Here is a 15,498-nt window from a genome sequence, read left to right on the forward strand (position 1 = left end):
TCACATTCGCAGATTTAACCCCTGATGAAGGGCGGAATGCCCGAAATGCATAGGGATATGTAAAAATAAGGAGAATCTAATCCATGCTTGAAATAGTGGATCATGTTGCAATGCAGTCTGGATATTGTAGTCTGGTTTGATACCATGATTTGACTTGAAAATCAATTTATTTGGAGAAAAAATAAATTTAAGAACTTATTGAATGAAGAACTCAAGATCACTGTTATTAAGAAATCAACAAAAAACCTTCCTTGATTTCTATCAAGGGTTTTGCTTTGTGCCCAGGGGGACATACCCCTATTTTAGGGGGTGCTATTGACTTCAAGTATTACTTACGCTCTGGTCCGGAGGGCGATTCCCCGGGAGCACAACACACACTGATTAACGCTAAAATGTTTTCTTTTGAACTGATATACAATTAGCTGTGCATGGACTTCAATCCAATATATATTTGCCATCAACACGTCTCTTCTGAATAAGACTCGGTATGTAGTCCCAAGCTGCGATTTGTTAACGTGCTACTGAATCACAATTTGGGTTTGTTACATGGCAAAAGGCCTTTGTGTCGTTGTTATTTCGTGATTTTGCAAATTGGACTCATTACCAACACAAAATGCCCCCACCCCGGTAGAAAGTGGCTTTGTTATTCTCTGTAACTTCCCCAACACGAACTAAAGGCATTTACAATAAACACCTCTATCAAATATTTGATATAAAGAACCCTCTCCTAAAAGTGCTGGTGTCTTTCCGACCCTGTTAAAAAGTTGTCTTCCTTGCCTCTCGGCAGTGTACACAGATCCTCCAAATTTGAGAACTAAGGAATATCATAAATCTGATCAACTATTCTATGGATGTATCAAACTGTCAATGATTATTGCAACAAGGCCTGGCTTACAGGATAATGCTGGTATTACACTGTTAGAAGTCAGTAAAAGGGTGCCTACAAGGGATTTACTTTCAGAATATAATTCAGTAGTTATTTATACAAAATTACTTGCTGTTCAACCCTGGTCAGTGGTGAACTAATGATTAATCAAAACATAAATTCATTTTTCAATAAAAAAAATTGTTCAAATTTAAATCTTAACACAGGGCAAACGTTTCTTCAAAGCAACGTATATTTAATATAAATACAACTAAGAACAGGGGAGATTCAATCAAAATCAACCCAACATAATGCTGGAGGTGTCCTAAATTAACCTGCAAAGCAATTATGTGTACATCTATTCCAAATGATAAACAAGGAAAACGGTCCTCCTAGGATTTTTCAGCTGGCTCGCCCTATCCTGGAATATCAGATTCTCTCGCTTCTCAACAACTCCCTAGCCATTGGTCAGGTGCCAAGTAACCTGAAGGAGGCCAGAGTTATCCCCTTATTGAAGAAGCCAGGAGCCGACAAGGCTGATTTGAAAAATTACAGGCCAATTTCACAACTGCCCTTTCTGGCCAAAGTTATGGAGCAACATGTCCTAAAAAATCTCCCTGAGTATTTGGACACATTTAAGCTGCTGCACCCACGTCAGGCAGGTTTCAGAGCCTTTCATAGTACGGAGCTAGTCATGTTGTCCGTCCTTGACGACCTTAGATTGAATGCTGATAGGAGAGAGCCGAGCGCACTTGTGCTCTTGGACCTCTCTGCAGCATTCGATACGGTCAGCCACTCCATCTTGCTGACCCGTCTGATGGACCTGGGAATCAGGGGTACGGCCCTTGACTGGCTAAGATCATTTCTCTCTGGCCGCTCACAAAGGGTGCAGCTCGGCGATTGCTCCTCCAAGAGAGGTGTCATCCCATGTGGCGTACCACAGGGCTCTGCGTTGTCCCTGCTGCTCTTTAATATCTATTTGCAACCCTTAGTCTCCGCTCTATCCAATCTGGACTGTCGTATTTTTAATTATGCTGACGGCACCCAGCTTATTCTGAGGATTGACAATTCAGCCCTCGCCCAAGAGACGGCCCAAAATATCTTAAGATTCACAACTAACTGGATGACAGCTAACTCTTTAAAAATCAACCCCGATAAAACGGAGGTTCTTGTCGTCCCAACCATTAATAACTCCTGGGGTGGCCTGTTCTGGCCCAAAGAACTCGGGACTCCTCCCTGTCCAACCCCAGTCGTGAAAAGCTTGGGAATCAAGATCGACACAGAAGCGTTGGCCTTCCTGACAAACAAAGTTAAATCTGGCTCACCGGCTGATCCTTGTCCTCCTAGGATTTTTCAGCTGGCTCGCCCTATCCTGGAATATCAGATTCTCTCGCTTCTCAACAACTCCCTAGCCATTGGTCAGGAGCCAAGTAACCTGAAGGAGGCCAGAGTTATCCCCTTATTGAAGAAGCCAGGAGTCGACAAGGCTGATTTGAAAAATTACAGGCCAATTTCACAACTGCCCTTTCTGGCCAAAGTTATGGAGCAACATGTCCTAAAAAATCTCTCTGAGTATTTGGACACATTTAAGCTGCTGCACCCACGTCAGGCAGGTTTCAGAGCCTTTCATAGTACGGAGCTAGTCATGTTGTCCGTCCTTGACGACCTTAGATTGAATGCTGATAGGAGAGAGCCGAGCGCACTTGTGCTCTTGGACCTCTCTGCAGCATTCGATACGGTCAGCCACTCCATCTTGCTGACCCGTCTGATGGACCTGGGAATCAGGGGTACGGCCCTTGACTGGCTAAGATCATTTCTCTCTGGCCGCTCACAAAGGGTGCAGCTCGGCGATTGCTCCTCCAAGAGAGGTGTCATCCCATGTGGCGTACCACAGGGCTCTGCGTTGTCCCTGCTGCTCTTTAATATCTATTTGCAACCCTTAGTCTCCGCTCTATCCAATCTGGACTGTCGTATTTTTAATTATGCTGACGGCACCCAGCTTATTCTGAGGATTGACAATTCAGCCCTCGCCCAAGAGACGGCCCAAAATATCTTAAGATTCACAACTAACTGGATGACAGCTAACTCTTTAAAAATCAACCCCGATAAAACGGAGGTTCTTGTCGTCCCAACCATTAATAACTCCTGGGGTGGCCTGGGTCGCTGAGTCATCAAGTCTCTTCAGTGGTGAGCACCTGCTCTGGTATCTTGAGGCAACTGAGGAAGTTGGTCCCTATTCTATCTACCTCCTCCATGAAATCCATAGTCTCGGCTACAATTTTGTCGCGCGTCGACTATGGGAATGCGCTTTATCTGGGCCTTCCTCAGAAGCTCACTAACCGGCTCCAGGTGGCGCAGAATGATGCTGCTAGGTTGGTTTTCAGCCTTCCTAGGAGGGCCCATGCATCACCTCTGCTCTTAGATCTACACTGGTTGCCCGTTAGACAACGCGTGAAATTCAAGGCCCTGTGCATTGCCCATAAGTCTCTTTATGGGCAAGCCCCTAGCTACATTAGGGATCGCCTGGCTAAGTATGTTCCAGGACGTCTACTTCGATCTGCAGATGCTTTCCAGCTAGTCTGCCCCCGCAGCAATCTGGTTTCCAAAGGCGGACGTGCCTTTTCTGTTATCCTGCCACGTCTTTGGAACCAATTGCCGGAGGCCCTACGGAAAGAACCAGGCCTACTCCCCTTTCGTAAGCTATTGAAAACGTTGCTCTTCAGAGACTCTTCCTAAGATCCCTGTCACCAGGACTGTCTTTGCCGGGCTGTTTTGTGTATCTCCTTCTGCCAGCGCTAAGAGACCTGTCGGTATATATGCGCTATATAAATCCCCCTACAAATACAAATACAAATACATCCACCAAAAAGTACCAGTGGTTATGCGTTTTAAGCCTATTTTGTGTAATGTATAAAAGAGCTATAGCACAGTATTGAAAGTACTCTAAAGGAAAGAAAGGCTAATAGAGCCTTGTATTTCTTTATATAAGAATGAATTAGATTCCATCCAAATGTTCCATATTAATTGTAATAGTTCTTACATATGTTTACACTTAAGTCTCAAATTGATGCCCTGTAATTGCTTATGAATATCTCTGTGAGCAACACGTTTTTGCAAACTTAATGTTGTTATTAAACAGTAGGAAAAAGAAAAGCTCTGTGTGATTTTCTTTATACTACAAGAAGAAATTATAAATACAATGCAACATGTTTTTGAGAAAATGCCTAGCCATGTAGTTTGAACTGTAATTTTCTCTTGTTATTTTATGATTACTAATTATATTTTTTCTTTCAATGCACAGATTTATCGTCGATTTTCATTGCCTGTAAGTAATTATTAGATAACAACAATGTTTATGAATTATAATTTGACTTAATATTCAGTAAAACAAAGTCTGTGTGTGTATGTATAGCACAAACCTAGCCCAAAGGCAGTGGAGCTATGAGCATTGTTATTAATTTTTTTTTGTAACAACATTTTATTGATTTTTATTTTTCTTCGCAGCATATATGCACAGAAAGTAGCAAGACTGTGTGTTGTACATTATATGACAGTCCAGATCGCATATTCTGACAGTTCTCATGCTACACCTTACAAAAATCCAACATCTTGTGTTATAGGTAACATTATTAACTTCTACTTGCACGATGATTTAACCTTTACTAAGCCAATTTGAGGATAGTGTGGTAGCATATCAACTCGCCTATAACAGTACAGGACTTTGCGCACTCTTATATTACTGTCTTACCTGGACATAGTATACTTAAAAACCCCACAACTGTAGTACACCCACCCCCCACACTCTGGTACTGCATATGTACATTCACCAAAAAAGAAGAATTCTCTCCAGAGTCGCTCGCCAGCACTGGCGCCATCATTTTCAGCATTTTCATCACTCTGATACAGATACCCAGGGTCAGGCCATTCTAATCTATAGGTGTAGTTGCCACCTTAGGTATTACTGAGATTAGTGTCTAAGGGTATGTCCAAAGATCTACATGCCTCCAACATGATGTCCCAGTCCATCGCAATCGGGGTCTTGCGCAATCCCCTGGCCTCTTCCCGCCTCAATGCAGCGCTCTCTGCAACACCCCACCGCGTCAGTTTGCTGTGCCATGCATGAATAGAAGGTGGCGTCTTCGACTTCCACCGCATGGTGATCGCTCGCACCGCCAAGAGGAGCGCCAAGTTTTCAAATCTATATTGCACTTTATACTTAGAAGTTCCCTTCCGTAATCCAAGGATACAGCTCCCCACCGTAGCACCTATTTCCCTCTTTGTGATTACCGCTGTGTGTCCCCGAATCAAGGCCCAATATCTACCGATCCGCGGGCAGGACCATATCATGTGTGCTAGGTCTGTTCCCTCTGACTGGCATCGAGGGCAGTGGTGACGTGTCGTCAGGTACATCCTGTCGAGCCTACTTGGTGTAAGGTACGCCCTGTGCAGTTTGAATATATTTAAATTGCGCGTACCGTGATACCCTTTTAGGGTGTTCCAACACTTTCTCCCATTCCTTATCCTCAAGAGCCCTGTCCATGTCCCCCTCCCAGGCGGTGCGAAGCGGTGTCAGATCTACTTGTGCATGGGAGCGTAGGCCTACGTATAACCACCTAATGAGATGCCACCCCCTACCCATGTAGTACAATATTTTGACTAAGTCATTAGTGGGGGGCTCTTGTCTTTGCGGGGCCCAGTACTTTCGGACATATTGTAGCAGTGCGGCATGTAAGAGGTATAAATGATCAGGCGCTCCCGTTTCCCGAACAAAATTATCGTGGTCTAGTAACATCCCCTCACTGAAGAGGTCTGAACTGTAGTGACCGCTACGTCCACCCAGGGTGTAAGCCTACGCATGGACAGCCGTCCGCCCTGTAGGGTAAACCAAGCAAAGGAATATTACCGGCATAGGCTGGGGAGACCCCTGTATACTGCAGCGCCGCCTTCCAGCACCGCAACGCCGTATGCAGAAGTGGGGGGAGGCCCCGCGGCATCTTGCTATGTGGCAATAAAAGGGTGTTTAGCGGCCCCTTACTTATATCGCGCTCAGTCATCCCTTTCTCCTGCAAGTTACGCCCTGCTATCCAAAAGGTTTACCACAGCAGTTGACAGGCATAAAAATACACCCTAAAATCACGTACCCCTAGACCCCCTCCAGCCGTGCTGCGCTGCAGTTTCTTTAGGCTAATCCTCCGCCTGCCCGACCCCCAAATAAGGTCAACCAGCAAGGTGTTCATCAATTTAAAAGTGCTGTTTGGGAGCATAAGTGGTGTGGTAAATAATTTAATTACCGGAACTTAATTTGATGCGGAAAATCTATAACAATAGCTCAGTAAAATAAGAGGCAGAATCCGTGGTATTAGAGGTTCGGAACGGGCTTTATTCCATAATCAATTTAAATCGATGAGCTCCAGATTCCATCACCACGAAGGTTCAGGAAGTGAAGACCGTACTTTATTGATAGGTAATCATTTTTATACAATAGGCATTACAGTGAAGCAAATGCAGGAGGCGTAACAATTGATAGTAAAGATAAAACATACATGCGTAGCAAAAGTGGGTGTAACTGGGCGTAACTAAAGAACGTCATCAGGTATGATGTCATAATAGGGTGGTTCCATGAAAGAATTTCGCAATGTCAGCAGAAATACTTGGCAGAAATGCGCGCGCAGCAGCGTGACGTGTGATTGACGTGCAACTAGGGGGTGAAGGGGACTTGACATTTTAGCTCTACATGTGGCGACAGAAGTCTGGAGAGTCAAGTCAACCTAATCCCAAATCATATCTAACATCCTATGTTTAAAGAACTATTTTATCCAAAAGAGAGGCCTTCTTGGAGTAGAATCTTATTCTATACTGACTATACTGACTGTGAGTGCGTGTACAAGCGTCTAAGTGTCTACACTAGATGCGAGGGCAGGAATCTTCCATAGTAACAGGGCTATGAATTACTGGCATAATGACAGAGAAGCCGGGCCCTTTGCTCGGTAGCTGGAAGAATGTTTACTTAAACTACTAGACAGGAATGCATTGGGTAGGGAGCGGAGCAGATAATTTCGAAGGTGAAATACAGTTTTTGGCAGGCAACAGGCTGATGTCAGGCACCGTTAGCTGCGCAGAGAATGAGGACAAAGTTCATGGATACAGATGCGAGCTCAGACTGGAGCTTTCAGAGGCAGAAGGCAGGAAAAGCTTGATGGCAGAATCAGGGCCTACTTGCCTGGACTGTAAAATGGCATAAGTGAACCATATAAAGCCGGTGGCCTTTCATACTTAGGAATGGAATATCCGGCCCATTCATGGCGGATCTGAAAGAGGACATGTTGGCGGTGGACGCACATGTGTTTGCGTCTTCATAACTGGAACTGGAGGGATCATACATGTACTTGTGATTTATACATGAAACCGTTGGGGTCCAAGATAGGGGACATAACTGACCAGAAAAATCCATATTTCCACATTCCCTCCTTGTCCCCTACTTGCCCGTCAAGAGATATCAATCTTCATTAATCCATCGATCTGTTCATATAGCATCATTTGTTCTTCTTTCTTCTTCCGTGATGAATGAAATCTTGGTGGTGGAATACACGATGTGGCACACAGACCACAGATCGCTGGTCCACATTGTAGACATAGACAGCAACTGAATAATATGAGGAAGCCAATACCTAGGAAGGATAGGACCTTCCATCCAAAGGTAGATAATACACTCCAAAACCAACCGGACCAAGTCCAGGTGCCTGGATTCTGGTGTATCTGGCTTACAATCTTATGAAGGCGAGTTATGGCTTTATATACAGATGGCGAATTTTCTGGTATGAAAATGCAACAACTTGATCCGATGACCCTACAAGCTCCGCCCCTATCGGCCAGGATGACGTCAAGGACAAGACGATTTTGAAGCACAACAATCCGCATAGCAGACTGCTCTTCTGTTAAATTGCCTAAGGCGGAAATAGTTTCGTTCACTACTGCTTCAAGGGTTCTGGTTAATCTACGTATCAGCTTACTATTGGTAACTGTACCTATATAGGGAAAGAGACCTTTATTGAAATCTGTGTATTTTTCCCATGCTGTCTCAGTGTAATCTACTATTGGGAGATCTCTCCTTTCTCTATTGTGTACTAAATGAGTATTTCTGTGATAATCAGGAGGAGCTAGGAAAACAGGTGGCAAAAGGAATCCGATGTAGCAGGTACCATCCCAATCTAGTGGCAAACGTATGTATGCTGTCTGACCACATATGAAGTAGGAATGGCGGGAAGCTCTAAATGTAGACTTGCCTTGATCACTAAATTCTATTACAGTGATGCATCTACTATGGCCCATATGCATGGAACCATTCTTTCTTACACATAATTCACCTTTAACTGGAAATACTGACATGGCGGGCAAAATTGGAGTAGCTTCGGATTCGACATTCAAGATCATGAGATTGAGCGTAAAATTACCTAATCCATATACTTCATTTTCTAGATCAGTTCCTGTTCTTTTGGGAAGTCCCTCCTTGTTAGGGTGACAGACTTTGAGTAAAACTAAGTTCAGATTTCCCCATACCCAGTTATCCTGGTAAACTGCAGAATTCGAATCTAGGGAATTAATTAAACTAAACCATGCTCCACAGGAGCCGTTGTGTGTGAACGGGTATGGAAAGAGAGGTAGAATTCCTTTATAGTTCTGATAGGGAGGGAGTCGACCACATATCCAACAATTTGTAGCATTGCTAACCTGATGGGAATGATGTAACATACTAATAAAAGTGTTATTGCGCAGCGCAAATCTATAAGACAATTCATGCGGAGGTAATTCACTAAAAGAATGTTCAGCAGTAACATTGTAAACATGTCTAGAAATAGGATAATATGTGTGCAACAATATACTTGCAGTAATTACTGAAAGACTTAAGAAAAACAGAATTAATAACGTCACTGTGCAATGACTACGCAGTGATTTACAGTACGCATATCGTTTCAATTTTATCCTTCTGTTTCTTTCTCTATACAGGTCTAAGGGATACATGTCAGAGACAAATTCGACCGCTTCACCTTGGAGAGGACTTAAACAATCAAATTGCCTGACTGGTTAGACCTGAGTTTTAGTCTGTATAGTTCATGGCTATTCAGTTCAACCAAAGGAAGTTTAGAGTCAATCGGGGAAGACACGCAAGGTGTGTCGTTTACGTCTGACGGTAGTCCATGAAATTTCTTGATATGACTTGAATGTATCCAGCCTTTTCGTCCTTCGATCTTTACGGCTGTCCTCGTCGTTAGCAGTACGAGCTGAGGTGACTTCCACCTAGGATCCAGCTGAGACTTCCGATCAAAGTTCCTCACTAGAACTAAATCCCCTGGAAGTACGTCATGGGGTTTCACCTCGGTGTTGTCTGGAAAGGCTGCAGCTACCTGTGAACGACAAGATTGTAGTGCAGACATCAAGGAAGCCAAGTAATCTGTCAGCATATTACAGTCAATATCAGTTATTTTACGTGGTATAGGCGTCCCCCACATATTTGGTGGTCTACCGAAGATCACCTCATACGGGGATAGCCCTGTTCGAGAGTGCGCTACCATTCTCATGTAAAAGAGTGCAACGGGTAAGGCTACTACCCAGTCGACACCCTTCTCTCTGCATATTTTGGACAATCTAATTTTCAGGGTCTGGTTATGTCTTTCCACGAGACCTGCTGCCTCGGGGTGTCGGACACAGTGAAATTTCCACTGATAACCTAACAAAAGTGAAACGTGTTTCATTAGTTCGGATGAGAACGGCTGGCCGTTATCTGAGTAGACAACACGTGGTAAACCGTACCGTGGGAAGAATTCTCGAACTAACTGTTTGGCAGTAGTCGGGGCAGTGTAATCTGAAACCGGGTATGCCTCTGTCCAACGGGAAAGAGCACAGACAACTACGAGAACATATTTGAATCCTCGACATCGTTCCATCTGGATATAATCCATCTGGAGGACTTCAAAAGGGTGATCAGGAGGCTGAAATCCACCCTGTTCTACGGGAATGCTTTTACCTGGGTTAAACTGACAACAGATCATACAGGTACGGACTTTTTGTTTAGCTGCTGCTCGTAAATGTTTGTTGAACCAAATGTGTTGAATGCTGTCTAGCATAGCTTTGTCTCCTAGATGTGCTGGACTATGTACAGTGTTAATAACGACTTGGACCATTGAATCAGGAAGGAACCACACAGATTTTTCCTTCGTCATCCATCCTTGATCCGTTTGGATCCCTCCTAATTCAGTCCATTTCTTTATTTCGTCTGGAGTAGCATGTGTCTGTATGTCAATTACGTCAAGAGCGGGATCCTTAACCATCATGCAATGTGTTGGTGTTGGGACTATTGTCTTTGTCATGTCGGATGTTTGAGTTTGAGCAGTCTGTTTAGCTGTTCTGTCAGCTAGATCATTGCCTTGAGAAATGATATCAGTAACTTTCGTATGAGCTTTACATTTCATAATTGATATTGCAGTGGGTAGATGTATTGCATCTAATAAGGCATGAATAAGGGGTCCGTGCTGAATGTGGGCACCGTGAGAAGTTAAATAACCTCTCTCTCGCCACAGCACGCCGAAGTCATGTACAACTCCGAATGCATAACGTGAATCAGTGTATATGTTGACTTTTTTATTTGTGGCTTGAATACAGGCTTGTGTCAGAGCGATGAGCTCTGCTGCTTGAGCGGACAAGGTATTTATGCAATTTGTTTCAATGATTTCAGTGTCTGTTGTGACTGCGTAAGCGGCCACTAGCTCTCCTGTACTTGTTCTCATACATGAACCATCTACATACAACGTCAGGTCTGGGTCTGACAATGGGACATCTGTCAAATCTTGTCTCGGTTTCGTCGTGATAGTGATAACTTCGATACAATCATGTGCCAGTGGGTCTGTTCCATTTATAGGTAACAGTGTGGCAGGATTCAATGTACTACAACGTCTGATTTCTATATGTGGCTGAAACAATGTTAATTCGTAACCAGTAAGTCGTGCTATAGTCAAGTGTTGTGTTTGTGTGCGGTTCAAGAGAACCTCTACTGCATGTGGTACTTGTACTGTCAATGGATGTCCTAATACTATGGCATCGCTTTGTCTGATTGCTAAAGCTGTTGCTGCCACTGATTTCAGGCACGCAGGCAAAGCCTGAGCTACGGGATCTAATGTACTAGAAAAATAAGCACATGGTTTGTGTGATCCTGCTTGTTCCTGTGTGAGTACTGACAAGGCAGTACCTTCGCGTTCTGTAACGAAGAGTGTAAACTGTTTATTGTAACATGGTGTTGCTAAAACAGGTGCTTGGCATAAGGCTTTCTTTAGGCTTTCAAAAGCTTGTGTATGTTCCTGAGTCCAAGGGAGAACAGTCGATGTGGCTGCCTCCTGTGTTGTCAATTGAATGAGTGGTTTTGCTAGAAATGCATACTGAGGGATCCACTGCCTACAATATGAAGTGAGGCCTATGAAAGCCCGCACCTCCTTTTGTGTCTTGGGTATCGGCATATTAGCAATTAGCTGGATGCGATCTGGTGTAAGCTGCCTTCCCTCCTTGGACAGCGAGTGACCAAGGTAAACAACTCGCTGGACACAGAATTGCAGCTTGGAAGGGGACACCTTGTGCCCCTTTTCGGCCAAAAATTGTAATACCGTCAGTGAGGCTTTCTCACATTCAAGTTCGCTTCTAGCGGTGATCAGCAGATCATCGACATATTGAAGCAGGGCAGTGTTGACTGGCATGTGGATACTGTCGAGTTCTCGTTTCAGTGCTTGGCTATAAATGCTGGGGCTTTCTGTAAATCCTTGAGGTGCGCGTGTGAATTTAAAACTTCGTCCATTTAAACTAAATCCGAACAAGTATTGGCTTTCCGGATCTATTGGGACGCTGAAAAAGGCATTCTTGAGATCAATTACAGTAAAGAATGTTGCTTCGGAATCAATGGCTGTCAGTAATGAAGAAATGTCTGGGACTACGGGGTATTGTGGTACTATGCATTTATTTAATTCGCGCAGATCAATAACCAATCGATATACTGGCGGGGCTGTTGGATCGGTTCGTTTAAGAATCGGAATTATCGGTGAATTACATACATTGGAGTCAGTTTCCACAACCACTCCTTGGGTAATAAGCTCGTCAATGATTTGTAGTAAAGCCACTACAGCATCTGGGGGTAACTTGTATTGTCGCATTCGTGGAAGTACCACTCCTGCCTTTAGTGTGACTTGATATGGTGTAATTTTCATGCAACCAACATCTGTAGGGCCTTGCGCCCATAAATGTGTCGGTAAGGTCTGTAGTCGGTGATCCATGTCTCGGGACACGTAGTGCCCTTTGAAATCACGTAAAAATAATCTTACTCCTTCTGGAGAACAACATATAATAGCTCCTAGAGCTTTCAAAGTTTTTATGCCTAACAAGTTTTCTGGACATGATTTAGTAAGTAATAAATCTGTAGTTCGTGTCAAGGGACCAATCGTAAGTGGAAGAGGCTGTGTTACTTCGTTAATGATAGGTTTTCCTGAAAAACCAAGGGAAATATTCTGTGCGCCTGAGAGGGGTGCCCCTGGAACTTCACTACGTTTTATTGTTGTTCGGCTTGCCCCTGTATCAAGTAAGAATTTTCTATCTTGACCTAACAGTTCACTGTGTACATAAGGTCCTTCTTGATCCACAGGGACCTCAATAAGGGGTAAGCCAACTTCCCTCTCTAGGCTGTTTCATGAGTATCGTTGATAATCAGGATAGTCATACTGTGCGGTCTGATACATCTGTCGTGTCGTTGTTTGTGTGGCAGCAATAGGCTGCGGTGGTGGAGCTGGCATAGACTGTTGCGGAGCTGGCATGGACTGTGCATGCTGCGGAGCTCCTTGTTGGTTCTGATCCTGTCTAAGTGGTCGTGGTCTTTCTTTTGCGTTACCTATGGCAATATTATGTTTTAAAACTGGACAATCGTGTACATAATGACCTGGCTGTTTACAATAGTTGCACGTCCCTTTAACAGGACCTGTTGAAACACTGGACTGTGTTATACCCTTCTTATGACCGTCAACTGGCACTGTCTGGGAAACTAGCATTTTCATTTTCGTGTCTTTCATGCGTCTATGTTCATGTTCTTGTTCTTCTCTAATTCTATTGTGATGGTACTGTAGCATTTGTAGCATTTGTGACGGAGTGTTACCTTGCCAGGTACTCTCGAACTTCAATACTCTATTCTTAACTTGGGGCAAGGCATTTTCAACTAACTTTGTCACAAACAGATGTGGATACGACTCGCTACTTGCTTTTATTCCACTATTTATACCAAAACATTTCTCAAATCGGGAATAGAAATCACTAGTGTCTTCATCTGATTTTTGTTTACAGGCTGAGATTGCACCCCAGTCTTCCTTTTTCGTAGTTAATAAACGTGGCAGTACCTGTACTAGTAAACCTGGTAGTGCTTTGATCTTGTCCCCGAGCCCTGAACCTGGACCTCGAGCTTTTTCTTCGTTTTCTAATGCTGTCCAATCTATCTTTTGGTCTCCCACCTCCCAATCCTTTTCCTTGAGTTTTTCGTAAATGCCCGCAGGCATTAATACCTTCAATATTGTCATAATGTCGGGGTAAGTATATTCTCCCATGAGTAACATATCTTTAATTTCACGATGGAAACCTGCTGGGTCTTTATCATGACTGGGTACCACTTTCTTCATTTCTAATAGTTCTATTTTAGATATGGGTGTGTATACAAACACACGTTTAAACTCATTGTCATCACCCTTTATCGGGTGCACTTCGCGTAAGGGATTCTGTCTATCCATGTAATACGTCGTTCTTTCCTTGATGGGCAATGAGACATGTTCAGGACATACAAAAAGAATGTACTGCCTTCTAGATTCTAGTATTTCTCTAATTAACTTAGTACCGGACCCTCTCCATTTATTCGTGAGTAATTCAGTCAATATATCAGGTAAGGGGCCAGGATCGGAGTGTTGGCTTTTATATAATATAAGGAGTTGTTGAATCATGTAGATACCAGCTAAACGCTGTTCATCTGGGGCGAGGTTCAAAAACGTATGTGCTAGTGTATCATCACCATATTTTCCAGGACTATCAACCCAGTGAACGGCTGACCTGGCTAATTCTTGTTCGTCCATAGAATCGAGCATATGATAACCCCTTCGTTCTCGGAGTAATTTGTCAGCGGCTTGGAATGAATGTTCGGGGGACCTTATATTTATTATAGGAGTTTGGAATTTTCTGTTATTATCTGGACGTATCGGACATATCGGATCAGTAAAGCATCTAGTATTATTGCAAGATCTTCCTCTACCTACATATGCCATAGTTTCTAACTGTCCTGTGGGCAGTTCTAATTCTTCCTCGTCCTCGGTTTGTTCTGGTTCGTCTACTGCTAATCTTTCCTCGTGTATTCGTTCTATTTCTTTGCGGATCTTTCGGCTCATAGCTACTATGCATGATCGTTTATCGTGTCTCCCCTCTGATATATTCTTACCCCACGTGGTAAGAATTTGCATTTCTTCCGTATTTACCCCTGGTTGATCTTGATTTCTGATCACACAGTTTATGAGGAAACGTAACAGTTCCCCCTGTATTTCCACCTTTTGATACTCCATGGCTCTGTTAATACTCTCAGGGTCTCGCCCTGATTGAACAAAATGATATATATTTTCTAAATGTGCAGTCATTCCTGGTAGCTTCCCTAAATATATTGCAGCTCGTCGGATACGTAATGATGCCAGCATCATTTCGTCCCCTTTTCCGGGCACAGGGTCATATCTACAATCTATTAGAAGTTCCTTGAGCGTGCTGGGAGTTACTAGTTTGGGCGTACGTTGGTGGGCTAATTCTTGAAAGGAAAGTTTATTTGTTCTGGGTGGCGTAGAAAAAATGCTTGATGTACCTCCGGTAGCACCACCTGGGGTGCTGGATGTGAAAGGATTCGTTGAACGTGATATAGCAACCATAGGTGTGGATGCGGATGTAGAAACAGATGTGCTTGCCGGAACTTGTGTCGGGGTTTGCTGTTGCAGAGGTACAGACGAAGGAGGGTCTTGGCGTTGAGCCCCCTCGGCAGACGGTCTATGTGTCGCAGCATTTGCATACTCGGGAGCTGCGTTGTCTAAATAAGAGGAAAGAAAAACATCTTCTGCGGTTCTGGGATGCCCTTTGGGATGTGCTTTTATCGGAAACAATGGGGGTGGCAAGTCTCTTGGTATCTCCGGGGTAGCCTTAGGTAGTCCTTCGGCCAGAAGAGGATACATACCATTCACAAGGGCATTTCTTTGTCTGTCTGTTTGTTCTGACTTTACTCGAGTACCTTCTTCAATTAATACATTTTCTCGAACTTTATTTGAATTCTCCTTACTCTTCTCTTCCTGTCTACGTGCTTTTTCTGTACGTCTATACGATTCTTTACGCCATAATTCAATGGCATCTTTCTGTGACTGTCTAGCTTTCCTTTTCCACAATTCTTCTTCTACTTTCACAATGCAATCTGCATCCCAGGTCCCAGCTGCGGGCCACCTCTGACTTTCTGGTAATTCCTTGGTGTAGTCTACCCATAGATCAAGAAATAATATGGCGTCTAGGCCATGTTTATGATACATGAAGTACCCTGGAGTGTCCCTAGG

At 43.7% G+C, this 15,498-nt stretch overlaps 1 pseudogene across 1 annotated transcript in view; it reads left to right on the forward strand.

Moving 5' to 3' along the window:
* The window catches only part of LOC146870136 (complement component receptor 1-like protein), a 796,036-nt pseudogene that overhangs the window by 607,396 nt on the left and 173,142 nt on the right, over positions 1–15,498 (forward strand). The window contains exon 10 of the transcript XR_014978076.1: positions 4,167–4,190. The product of XR_014978076.1 is annotated as a complement component receptor 1-like protein (transcript). The remainder of the gene's footprint in view (positions 1–4,166; positions 4,191–15,498) is intronic.

The sequence above is a fragment of the Triturus cristatus genome, chromosome 1_1, assembly GCF_964204655.1.
Source record: "Triturus cristatus chromosome 1_1, aTriCri1.1, whole genome shotgun sequence".
In the NCBI taxonomy this organism is placed as follows: Eukaryota; Metazoa; Chordata; class Amphibia; order Caudata; family Salamandridae; genus Triturus; species Triturus cristatus.